The sequence below is a fragment of the Triturus cristatus genome, chromosome 3_1, assembly GCF_964204655.1.
Source record: "Triturus cristatus chromosome 3_1, aTriCri1.1, whole genome shotgun sequence".
In the NCBI taxonomy this organism is placed as follows: Eukaryota; Metazoa; Chordata; class Amphibia; order Caudata; family Salamandridae; genus Triturus; species Triturus cristatus.
In genome coordinates this window covers 621,214,581-621,227,044 of record NC_140583.1, presented here as the reverse complement: position 1 = coordinate 621,227,044, position 12,464 = coordinate 621,214,581, and the positions used below count along the sequence as shown (strand labels likewise).

Below are 12,464 nucleotides of genomic sequence, written 5' to 3'. Positions count from 1 at the left end.
ATTTATCACACCAGCACAGCTCTTATGGAAAGGTCAACCTTGGCACCGCGTGGGAACTATCTGGATGAGGGTCCTACGCAGTCTGGCCCCCACTGAAAGTTTGCTTTGGCGCATCTAAAGGACTAACACTAATTGCATTTTATAAAACAAAAACACCAAATGGTGGTTTTAGGAACAAGACGTGTGTATATATATTATTCTATTTTTAATTATCCATTTTATATCGATCACCCTTTTGTTTTGGCTTTTATTAATCACACAAATAAAGAATCATTGCCATTGTCATTATTTGTGATCTACACAGCTACTGTTAACAGTCCCAACTTTTGGTTCATTTTTGTGTTTGTCTGCATTTCCTTCATCTGTCCCTTGAACACTCTGATGACCGCCACAAACAGGCTGGGATGGGGGTTACCACTAGTTCTCTTTCAGCATATGGGTGGTGGCGTGGGCAGATGTATCCCACTTGTCCAGTTAGAGGGAAGCATTTGGACCCATTTGGAATCTTCAATGCACTGCGGGCATATTATCTTTGCAAGGTGTATTATATTGATTTGTATTGTATTGTAACACTGACCTCTACGTGGGGAGCTGAAGCGTTTGCCTGCATGGTTAGCCTGATACACCTTGTAGGGTGTGTGGTTCTAAGTGTGTTTCCTTTGTTGTGATTCTACATGGGAAGTGCTTCCATGTCATTGGTGATGAACACTGAGGTGCGGTTATTCTGTCATGGGACACAGCGCCTCACAGTGTGATGAAGTGTGAGAGAGAGGCGCACAGTTTATGGTTGTCAGTAAGTCTGCAGCTCATTGTCCATTTAGCTGGGGACTGCACTGGGATGTCTGAGGTTTTTTGTGTAAAGTGTATGTTCTTGAGCAGGCATAGGCTGGGGAAAGACTTGGCGGAAAGAGCTGCTGGGACAGACTTTGTTAATATTATGCCATATTCAATTTTCATACTGAGATGTCAAGAAGAGTTTATAGTTTGTAGTTTTCTGGGACCTGCAGTGGTAGACTAAATTAAAGTCCTTTTCAGTTGCTTTATTCTTGTTCAGTTGGTGATGGGTGATTTATTTCCGTGAACTGGTACAGTACTGAATGATGGACATGACCTGTAGCAGTTTTATCTTATGTGAATGTGAAAGTGTCAGGAAGTGTAAGGAAATTATTATGCTGTCTATATGAACTAAAATTCGACTGCCCACCACTGAGTGCTATGGCATTAGTATTACTGTTACATATTGCATTGTATTGAAGCTGCATTTATATGTCACGCACTGCAAATGTGACCAGTGCAGACAATTGGTGGCAAAGACTTGAGTCAACAGAATGGGGAAAGTGAGCCAAGAGCCCTTTTAGACGTGTGTTGTACATCTTCATTTGGATACTCTAAGGTCAGGGGAATAGACTTCAGGAGCTTGTTTAGGGTGTGACACCCCCAAATAAATGCCATCTTGGTTTGGAAGTTGGATCTGGGGCCCTTCTGTCCAGTCTGCTATGTCTGTGTCAGTTTTTCCAATTATGTGGCAAGAATAAAAGACAGAACAGTAACCACTGATGTAAAACAGGAGAGAGCGAGAGACAAAGATGGAGATATAGAGGGGTCCATGATTCCCTTTCATTATATGAAGAACAGTTACCTAGGTATGCCAAAATACACTTTGTTCTCCATCACAAGTTTCAAGTCAGGTAGTCTGTATCTAATTTTAACACAGAGTTTTCCAGACTGCATTTTCCCTTATTCTGGGTCCAATTCTTCCTCATCCCAGTTCTTATGTCTGTCCTGTTCATCTGCTGATTTAACTTCACCCGTCATCCGTGGCACCTACTGTTGATGATGATGGTGGTCCTACAGGTAGAGAATGCTGAAGGTTGCTTTTAAAGACAATGACATAGTTGGTGCATATGGTTAAGACAATGGTGATGCCACTGTCCAGTACATGGACTCACCGCAGGAGTGTGTGGAAACATGACACAACACGGGGAAGAGTTAGGTTTTGAGTTATGAAGATTATTGCTAGGTCATCAAGCAGTTTGGATTCTGGGGTAAGTACAGCCAGGAGGCAGTTCATTTGTGACTGAAGAACCCTGGGAAGATAGAAAAGGGCACAAGTGGGAAATTAGGAAGAAGATGTTTCTGTTGGATCTGGCTGATACCTTGTAGTTTGTTCACCTTCCAGTGGTTTGTTATTGCAGTTCTGTCACTTATAACCCTATTAATAGTTTTTATTTGATCACTTATTATTGTATCAATATCATATTTTAATCCCCTTTACCTAGATCATTGAGTACTGTTGGATTAACTGTTCTTAGGGAGGGTTTCAGCAAGTTTGAATGTGATATCCGGTATAAATTGATCATCTCTTGGAGGTAACTTAGAGTCTGGGAGGATGGTTGAACTTCTGTAAATTGACGTCCCTCCCACCCCACCATATTTGTGGTTCCCACGCCCCTTTTACAGCAGGGTGAGCTACTGATTGGCTGCATTGGTACAGTCAATCAAAGCTAGCAATGCATCCGTCACAGGGTGCCCGCCTTCAGGCATCGAAGGGGCAGCCTTATTTGAGCAGACCTTCAGATGCATATTTCCCCTGCCCAGGTTCGCCAACCAAAGCATGACCGCAAGAGGCAGGGAAAACAAACAATGGTCCCCACATCCGGGGCAAAAACTCCCTGTGCAATTTTTACAAATAAACTCCTGCTTTGGGAGTTTATGGAAAACAAAAAAAACATATTGCCCGCTTGGCAGGCAGCCCTGCCCACAGTGCATCCGCCAAACTGGTAGATGCATTTTGGACACAGAAAAGGCTGAAGCTTAAATCACCCTTTAAGTGTATTATAATATCTAGGAGATCATTATATGCTTCTCTATGTTCATATTAAAGCCACGTTCTCATATCAAAATATGATTCTAATAATATAATGATGCACTTAGTCGCTTGTCGTAAGTTGTTACAGGTGACAAGGGATGTCACCACACTCCAACAGCTTTTATCAGCTGAGAGAACTCCGATGAATGGCATCCCAGATGCTGTTTATTCGCCGGCTGCAGTTTCCAACACAAATGCATACGTCACACAGCAAGTGCTCGAAGAGCCTCCCTCCAGCTTCCTACGTTGCCAACAGAAGTCTGGCGAGACATCCAGGAAACGGCACCATCTACTAAATCACAGGCCTTCAAATGCAACATTTAAAAAACAGATGGGTGGAACTCAGAGGAGAAAGCAAACACAGGGAAACAGGGAAACTTGTGCTCTGCTGAGACAACAGTAAATTGAGCTTGTAATGTTGCGCGACGGACCGAACCATTGCCCGAGGGTCCGCGCGCGTGTGTTAGGGTCACACCCCCCCCTAGCGTAGCCGGAGTTGGGTGAGCCCGACGTCCCCTCGGACGGCACGCACAAATGTTAATAAAAAGCCCAGGGCTCTGGGCGTGGCAGGCATTACACTGACCACCACTAGCACACCTGTGTCCACGAGTGTTTCATTTATAGGCCCGGGGCCCGACATTACACTGGCGACGAGGTGGTCTCGCCACCCCATCGAGTGATATCGAACCCTCGCTCTTGCCCAAGGAGCGGTTCCTGCCACCTGCTTTTGGCCCGGCCCCTGCGCTGCCCCTGGCCCCCCCTGGCAGCCCTGCGAGGTCCCCTGCTGGCCCTCACCTGTGTGCCGACGCTCCCGACTGCCTTCCAGGCCTGCGAAGACTGGTTCCTCCTCCTCCGGCTGCCTGCCTCTGCTACGGGGCCTGCGCGCGCGGAACGCTGGGACCTGCCTGCCGTCTCTCACGCATCTCGCGTGCAACACGTGGCCCGGCCCTGCCGTTCCCCACGCATCTCGCGTGAGGCCCGTTTTGGCTGCGAAGGAAGCCCCTGGCTGGCCCTGCACCCCCCCTGGACGGGCCCCGGCCCTCCACTCGACCTACCTGCCTGCAGACGACGCCTGGGTGGGCGGTGTGCCCCAGCGGTGAGTCGGTGACGCCCCCGGCTGCCGCCTTCAGCGAGTATGACCAACGTGCCCCCCCTCGAACCTTTCGAAGTCACGGGCACCCCGACATCTCAAGCCGCACGCTGGAAGAAATGGGTGGAACGTTTGGAGAACTACTTCGTGGCGGCGGAAGTCGCGGTGGTGCGGAGGCGCGCCATGCTATTGCACCTGGGAGGTGAGGCGATCCATGACATTTCTAAAGACGTGGTGGAAGCTGGGCCGCCCATGACCTACGCCACGCTACGCGACGCCATCACAGCGTACTTTGAACCGTTTGCAAGTGCGGACTATGAACGTTTCCTGCTCCGCCAAGCCCACCAGCTCCCAGAGGAGTCGGTGGACGTCTTCTACGCCAGGCTCAAAAAACTTGCCAGCACGTGCACGCTCCCCGATGCGGACGACGAGATCCGCGCACAGTTCATCCAAGGCTGCGCGTCGTCCAAGCTACGTGAAAGGGTACTGGAGGTGGACAACATGCCGATGCGCGACATCCTCACGCTAGGCCGCTCGAAGGTACTGTCCAAGGCCAGAGCCGCGCACATGGAGCCGAAGCCGGCGGTCACCATCAAAACAGAACCGGTGTGCGCCATCACGGCGGAGGTAGCCGACACCAGCACGAAGCATCCCCAGCGGAGGAGCCCGAGGCCTGTCCAACCGTCTCCCAGCCGAGCTTGTGTATGGTGTGGAGGAGCGACACCACACAAAGGGGCGTGCCCGGCCCAAGGCAAAATCTGCAGCGCATGTGGCAAAGCCAACCACTTTGCGAGTGTATGCCTGTCCACATCAAGGAAGAAGCAAGGAGGCCCGCCCAGGAGGGTGAGACAGCTGGCACCCCTACCCAGCACCTCCGCCAACAGCGACATGGATGACGACGACGAAGCGGATGTCGCCTCGGTGCACGTGGTGCGGATGCTCAACACCCTGGCCGCGACCCCGTCAACCGGACCCATGTGCACAGTCTCAGTACAGGACCAGACCGTACCGGCTCTGATCGACACCGGTGCCTCCATCAACCTGATGGCGGCCAGCGTATACCGGACGCTGAGGAGCGCTCCACCACTCCGGCCAACGAGGGTGCAAGTGTATGCCTACGGCACCCATCGCCCCCTACGCCTGTGCGGGGCTTTCAGGACAGACCTATCCCACGACACCACTCGGCTGCCCACCAAAATATACGTGTCACAGGAAGGGACAGGATTCCTAGTGGGGTGCCGGACAGCCCAAGACCTGGGCCTGATCCACTTCGCCCTCACCGTCCAAACAAGCAACCTCGACCATCTGGTGCAGGAGCATACAGCCCTATTCGACGGAATCGGATGCCTCAGAGGACCCGCCGTACACCTCCACATCGACAGGACAGTCGCCCCAGTAGCCCTCCGGCATCGACGCATCGCGTTCCACCTACGACCCAAAGTGGAAGCCGAACTACGGACACTGGAGCAAGCGGGAATTATCGAACGGGTAAGCGGACCCACCCCATGGGTGTCACCCATCGTGGTGGCGAAAAAACCGAAACAGCCGGACGCAGTGCGGATCTGTGTGGACATGCGCGTCCCCAACCTGGCCATCAGGCGCGAGCGCCACCTGACGCCGACCATCGACGACATCGTGGGAGAGCTATCAGGCTCCAAATGGTTCTCCAAAATGGACCTGAGGTCGGGATACCACCAGATCCCGTTGCACCCCGATTCCCGCCCAATCACCACATTTTCCACGCACGCCGGCCTCTGGCGCTACACCCGGCTCAATTTTGGGATCTCGAGCGCAGAGGAGGTGTTCCAGAACATTATCCAGAATGTCCTGCAGGGGCTGGACGGAGTCTTGAACGTCAGCGACGACATCCTCGTCCATGCCCCTACTCTGGATGAACATATCCGACGCCTCCGAGCTGTGTTCTCCCGGCTGCAGGAACGAGGCCTTACCCTCCACAGAGACAAATGTGACTTCCTGCGCAAAGACATTAGCTTCTTCGGATACCGATTCTCCGACCAAGGGATAGGCCCGGACCCGGATAAGGTTAAGGACATACACGCGGCCCCCGCGCCTACCTCCGTGACGGCTGTCCGCAGTTTCCTGGGAATGGTCACGTACTGCGGGAGGTTCATCCGAGACCTGTCTGACCTCACGGGGCCCCTCCGCGACCTCACCAAAGCCTCCGCCACCTGGGAGTGGGGCCCCGCACAGCAAGAGTCGTTCCAGAGAACCAAAGAGGCGCTCTCGGCTGACACCACCCTAGCATACTTCGACCCCCGGCTCGATTCACAACTCATAGTGGACGCCAGCCCGACAGGCCTAGGAGCCGTGCTAGCCCAGCAGCAGAGGTGCGGAGAGTGGGCCCCCGTCGCGTACGCAAGCAGAACACTCACGCCAACGGAGCAGCGGTACTCGCAGATCGAGAAGGAGGCCATTGCGATCCTGTGGGGGTGCCGCCACTTCCACATCTACCTGTATGGACACCCGTTTGTGGTGATCACTGATCACAAGCCCCTAGTCCCGCTGTTCCAAGGCTCGTCATCACGCCCTCCCCCGCGGATAGAGAAATGGGTCCTCCAGCTCCAAGAGTTCCAATTCACTGTTGAGTACCGACCAGGCGCCCGAAATCCGGCAGATTTCCTGTCCAGACACGCCCGCCCGGCCACGGACGTGGAAGCCACGGAGGCGGCCGCTACCGAGGAGTATGTCCGGATGATTGTGGAAAGGTCCCGACCCCTGCCGATGTCCCTCAAAGAGGTTGCGCTGGCTCCCGAAGGAGACGACTGTCTGCAGATGGCCATCAGAGCGGTCGCGTCTGGAGATTGGAAGCCGCTCCAAAGCCCGTCGTCCTTTCGCACGCCCGAGGCCCAGGCGTCACTGAAAGCGCTCTACATCGTCAGGAACTAATTATCGGTGTCCCCCGAAGGATGTCTCCTGAGAGGCCCCCGCCTGGTACTGCCCGGCAGCCTCACCCAACGGGCCGCCCTCCTGGCGCATGGCGCTCACCAAGGCATTGTCAAGTCGAAGAACCGCCTCAGGTGCAAGCTCTGGTTCCCGGGACTCGACAAGTTGGTTGAAGACACGGTCCAGCGGTGCCCGGTGTGTTTGGCGACCAGCCTACCCGACCCCCCAGCACCCGTGATCACGGAAGAGGGCCCGACCTCGCCGTGGGTGCGAGCCAGCGCCGATTTCGGCAGTCTACCTGGAGGACGACACATGCTAGTTGTGGTAGATGACTACTCGCGGTACCCCGAGGTAGAGATTGTCCCCTCAACAGCAGCAGCAGACGTGATCCCCAAGCTGGAGAAGGTCATGGCCACCCACGGACTCCTAAGTGAGCTGCGCACGGACAACGGTCCACCATTCAACGGCACAGAACTGGCCGAGTACCTGCAATCCCACGGCATCAAACACCGCCGCATAACCCCACGGTGGCCGCAAGCAAACGGAGAGGTTGAGAGACTGATGAGGACTCTAAACAAAACTGTTCAGATTGCCCTGGCAGACGGCCTCAACGTCGAGCTAGCCCTCTACCAATTCCTGCGTGAGTACCGGCTGACACCCCACTGCACCACCGGGGTTCCCCCGAGCCACCTATGTCTGGGCCGAGCGATCCGGGACACTATCCCGCACCACCCTGTGTGGGAGTCATCACCAGACCCACCCAATCGCTCCACAGAAAATCGACTAAAAACGAACCAAGAAGCCTCCCGGCGGCGGAGAGCGGCGGACAGTACAATCCAGGTCGGCGACCAGGTGCTAGTGAAAGACCGGCACCCCGGGGGGAAATTCCGCCTGCCCTTCGAGCTGGCCCCATGGATTGTCACCAATGTACAAGGGACCCTGGTCACGGCCGTCAGAGGCGGCGAAAAAGTAACTAGAAACGTGTCATTTTTCAAGAAAGCCCCGCGCGAAGAGGAGGAAGACCTCCAGGAGTTTGAAGACTACTACCCAACCCCATCTCACAGCCCTCGGAACCCCCCAGGAGCGGAAGAGCCCCGGAGGGCGGAGAACGCCGGAAAGGACTCTTCGGCGTCAACTGAAAGGGAGGAGGTGCCACAAGCGGCGCCGAGCCGCCCGGACCCGGTGGTGGCGGACGGCTCAGAGGACATGTTTCTCACCCAATCGGATGGGCGCAGCCAGAGCCAGTATCACCTACACCCGCACCCGCGACCATCCCAGAGGTACAGAGACTTTGTGGCTCGCTGTCAACTGTGGGAGTGAGGGAAGGCTGCCCCTCCAACAGACAACCAAGTAAGACTGTTCCTTTGTTTTCCATGAGACTTTTTTTAGAGACTGTTAAACTGTTGGGTCGCTATAGGCGACTAGTTTCGTTGGGTTTCAATTCTGGGTAAAGGAGGAATGTAATGTTGCGCGACGGACCGAACCATTGCCCGAGGGTCCGCGCGCGTGTGTTAGGGTCACACCCCCCCCTAGCGTAGCCGGAGTTGGGTGAGCCCGACGTCCCCTCGGACGGCACGCACAAATGTTAATAAAAAGCCCAGGGCTCTGGGCGTGGCAGGCATTACACTGACCACCACTAGCACACCTGTGTCCACGAGTGTTTCATTTATAGGCCCGGGGCCCGACATTACAGAGCTTTAGCTGCCAAGAGGCCCAGTTTCATGTGTTACCCCTTTAGCCAGATCCTCCGCTTTAATCCGTACTACGCTGCATTCTGGGCCATGTAGTTTTGTTTTCAACTTTGAAAGATTCTCAACAATTACCGTATGAGAAGTGCTGTTGGATTAAAAGTCAAGGCTGGTTGAAAATGTCATACATGACAGGGGAAAAGATGGCAAGTGCCACATAATATATTGGATAAAATATCACCTTTTATACATTATAAAGTAAATTGCAAACAGGGCAACTGGAATTATGCAATTGTGCAGCAGCTGCGATTTTCGCATAATTTTTGTTTCTAATTCAAATGGTTCAAAAGTTACTAAAAAGGCAGCGACGTGTTGCCACGCAGTGGAAAGTCCTTTGTAGAGGTTGACTGGTACCTTTCTTTTGCTTATTGCTATATTTGAGTGCTAAACTGGTACTAGTGAGGTGCAACTAATCCCCAGACAGTGTTAACAAGTTTAACAATGAAACAATAATGAAGTAATACCATCACAAAACATGCTGCATAATGCCACAGAATTTGGATTTTCTTGCAGCATAATTTATTCACCCATGCCACATAATTTGGCCCTCTCCAGTGACCCTGATTACAAGTAAACCTGGGCGGGTAACTCCGGTCCGCCAGCGGAATTTGTGGAGATTTGCCTACGCGGCGAACGCGGAGTATTCAAAAACTCTGCCTCCATGGCGGAGCGGAGTTAGCTGCTCCCTTCCCCTTCCCAGATGCTTTAAAAAGATATAAAGAAGGCACTTACCTGTGTTTCTGCCACCTCCCGTGCCTGGCCGCTCTCCTTCCTGCTTCTCTTGCGTCCTTGTCGTTCTTCATATAAAAAAACACTACGTTGTACGTCTTGCGAGTGTGCATGCACAAGACGTACAATGTAGTGTTTTTTTAATGAAGAAGGACGTTGAGGACGCGAGAGGAGCAGGAAGGAGAGCGGCCAAGAAAGGCAGACGGCAGAAACGAATGTATGACGTTACAACGCAAACATTTACAATGCATGCCTTTACAACGCAGTTTTTACATCGCAACATCCATTACAACACATGTTTTACAACGCATGCCATTACAACGCATACCATTACATCACATTATTTTGGGGGGAACAGTAGGGTAAGTGTTGGATGGTGTAGGGATAAAAATACTATTCCCACTCCAGAGAGTGTAAAAGTAGGGGAAGTGTTGGATAGTGTAGGAGTTAAAATTACTATTCCCACTCCAGTGAGTGCAACAGTATTTTAAGTTTTGGATAGTGTAGGGGTAAAAACTATGCGTTGTAATGGTATGCGTTGTAAAGGTAGTGCGTTGTAATGACTGCGTTGTAAAGGTTGTTTCCTGGCAGAAACACAGGTAAGTGCCTTCTTTATAACTTTTTAAAGCATTTGGGAGTGGGGAGGGAGAGGAGCGGAGCTCCACAGAGTTTTTTCCAAACTCTGTGGAACTACACGTAGAGGCACTACGCCAGCTCCACCCACGCCTAATTACAAGTTATCTCAGAGCAATAAAGCTACTCAGTGTGGTCTTGGGTATGTCAGAGATAGGGAAGTGCACGTGGTCAGATGACCCAAATCCCTGCTTATCCGTCGTCTCATCCTAATCAACAGATGGAAAGGAGAAGAGCATCTTAAGCACAAAAGTACTCTTTGTTTTGTGTTTTCCTTCCAAATGTTTTTATGGGAAAAGGAAACCATATTTATTTTAAATCTACTTACTCGCAGTGATGGTGGTGTTTGTGTGCACTGATGTTCTCATGGCCTACAATGATATTGCAACACATGCCCATAACGGTTTTTTTTTTTACAGTTTTGCATGCATTTGCAATGCAATAGGTCTCACATTTGCGAGATTTTAAGCTATTGACATTGTAACTGACAATGCCTTTTATTTATCTGCTCTGAAAGTGAAAGCACGCATGGCGTGCTGAATGTTGCAGGAAAGCATGTCGTGCCTGCAGCAGGAAAAACTCTTTAAAGAAAATAGTGCTTACAGGTCAAAAAAGACGTACCGTGTTACAACCGAAGTAAAAGGGCCAGTCCTCATGGGAGGTTACAAATGAAGTCAAGGTGGTACTAAGGAGGGACTAACAAGCCGATTAACGAATAAGAAGCCAGCATTTACAAAGGAGAATGACACAAGCCAATGACAAATATGGGCGGAGAGTGGGCGGGGCTTCTATTCCATACTCCAATACAGCATAGAATGAAAACTGACTTTAACTTAAAACCTCAAACTGTTGACTGCTTCCTCTTTTCAAGCACATGCCTTAATGCCTATTACTAAATTTCCTATACCTCATTTTAAAGATCACAACCTCTCCTTTAAAACCACACCCCTGCAACCTGATAATACCTAAGCGCCTGAAGCTCATCTATCAATACCGCCAATCAATGAATGAATCCACATATACCCCTCTTCCACTAAAGATCACACTTGTTATCAATTTAATCTACCACATAGAAACTGGAGTAAATGCATGGCATGGTTCTCTTAATAGTGAAGACTAATACCAACAGGCCAAAAAAGCAACCCTACTAACCCTGTGTTACGAAGCAGTGTGCTGCCTAGTGTAAAGTGCTACAATCAGGGGGAGCCGCTCCATTAGAGCAGAGGGGCGCCACCCCCCACCACCACCAGCAAATAAACAAGAATAAAACGGTTTATGAACCTGTTTTATTATCGTTTTATTTTAATCCCCTGGATCTCATGCGAGAGCAGCTTCAGGCTGGGCCACAGGGAAGGTTGGGAGCCTGTGCCCAGGGCCAGAAGTAGGAAGAGCGCGATGTGGCTAGAGACGGTGGCGGAGTTAACGTATGTTTTTTAAATGTATTTATTTTTGTCCTCAAATCCTCCCCACCTCCCTCCTCCCTCATCCCCACCTCCCTCATCTGGCCAGCCCCCCCACCCCCACTTTGGCAGGGGATGGGCTGCTTCTGGCTACAATATCTTTTCAGGGGTAGTATGTGCTTAATGAATTGAATTACAATGCACCAAAATATATAACACACACTACTAACATAATATTCAGCGGTTGGGTAGTTGATTGCAGTTAATACAGACAGCGTAATAATTTCTGTGTACTACTTGACACTCTCCCACCCGCATAAGACAAAACTGCTATGGTTCATGTCCATCACCCAGTACTGTACTAGTCCACAGCAACAAACCACCCATCATAAACATAACAGACATGGAATAACGTAAGAGATCTCTCACAAGGCACCAACAAATGGAACACTTTAACGTAGTTCACCACTGCAGGTCCCAGCTAGCTACATTTTATACCCGCCTTTTGACATCTTTCAGTGGCAATCAGATATGGGATGATAGTAACAAAGTCCCTCCCAGCAGATCTCCGATCCATGTCTTGTTCTAGCCTACGCCTGCTCTGGCCCATAAACTTTAAACAACTTTAAACATAATATCTCAGAATGGACAACCCAGTGCAGTAACCGCCAAGTGGGCCTTGAAAATAAGAAATGCCATACATGGACCTGAAGAGCTGCTCAAAGCTACCAGCATACTGCTAAGCACTGTGCCCCCTAACACAATAACTGTACACCGATGGTCCTCACGCATAACATGGAAATTCTTCTCACACAGGATCAAATCAAAGACAGTGCCCTTCCAACCACACATCCTACACGGTGTAGTGTGCTTCCCATGTAGGCAAGCGCTTCAGGGCCCCACATAGGGGTAGTAAGCGCTATATAACTGTTGCAAAATAATACAATACACATCTTTGCCATGCTTTAGATAATCCAAGTAAGAAGACTCTGCATAAATTCAAAACATCTAATAAAGCACTTCTACTTCCTAATGCTCTTCTTGGTTGGAACCGCAATCCCATACCGCCCTCTGGCATATCATATGTCTGC

At 50.9% G+C, this 12,464-nt stretch overlaps 1 protein-coding gene across 6 annotated transcripts in view; it reads right to left on the bottom strand.

Annotated features, from left to right (window-relative positions):
* Positions 1 to 12,464, bottom strand: part of RASL12 (RAS like family 12) — a 124,399-nt gene that overhangs the window by 89,086 nt on the left and 22,849 nt on the right. The window lies entirely within an intron of this gene.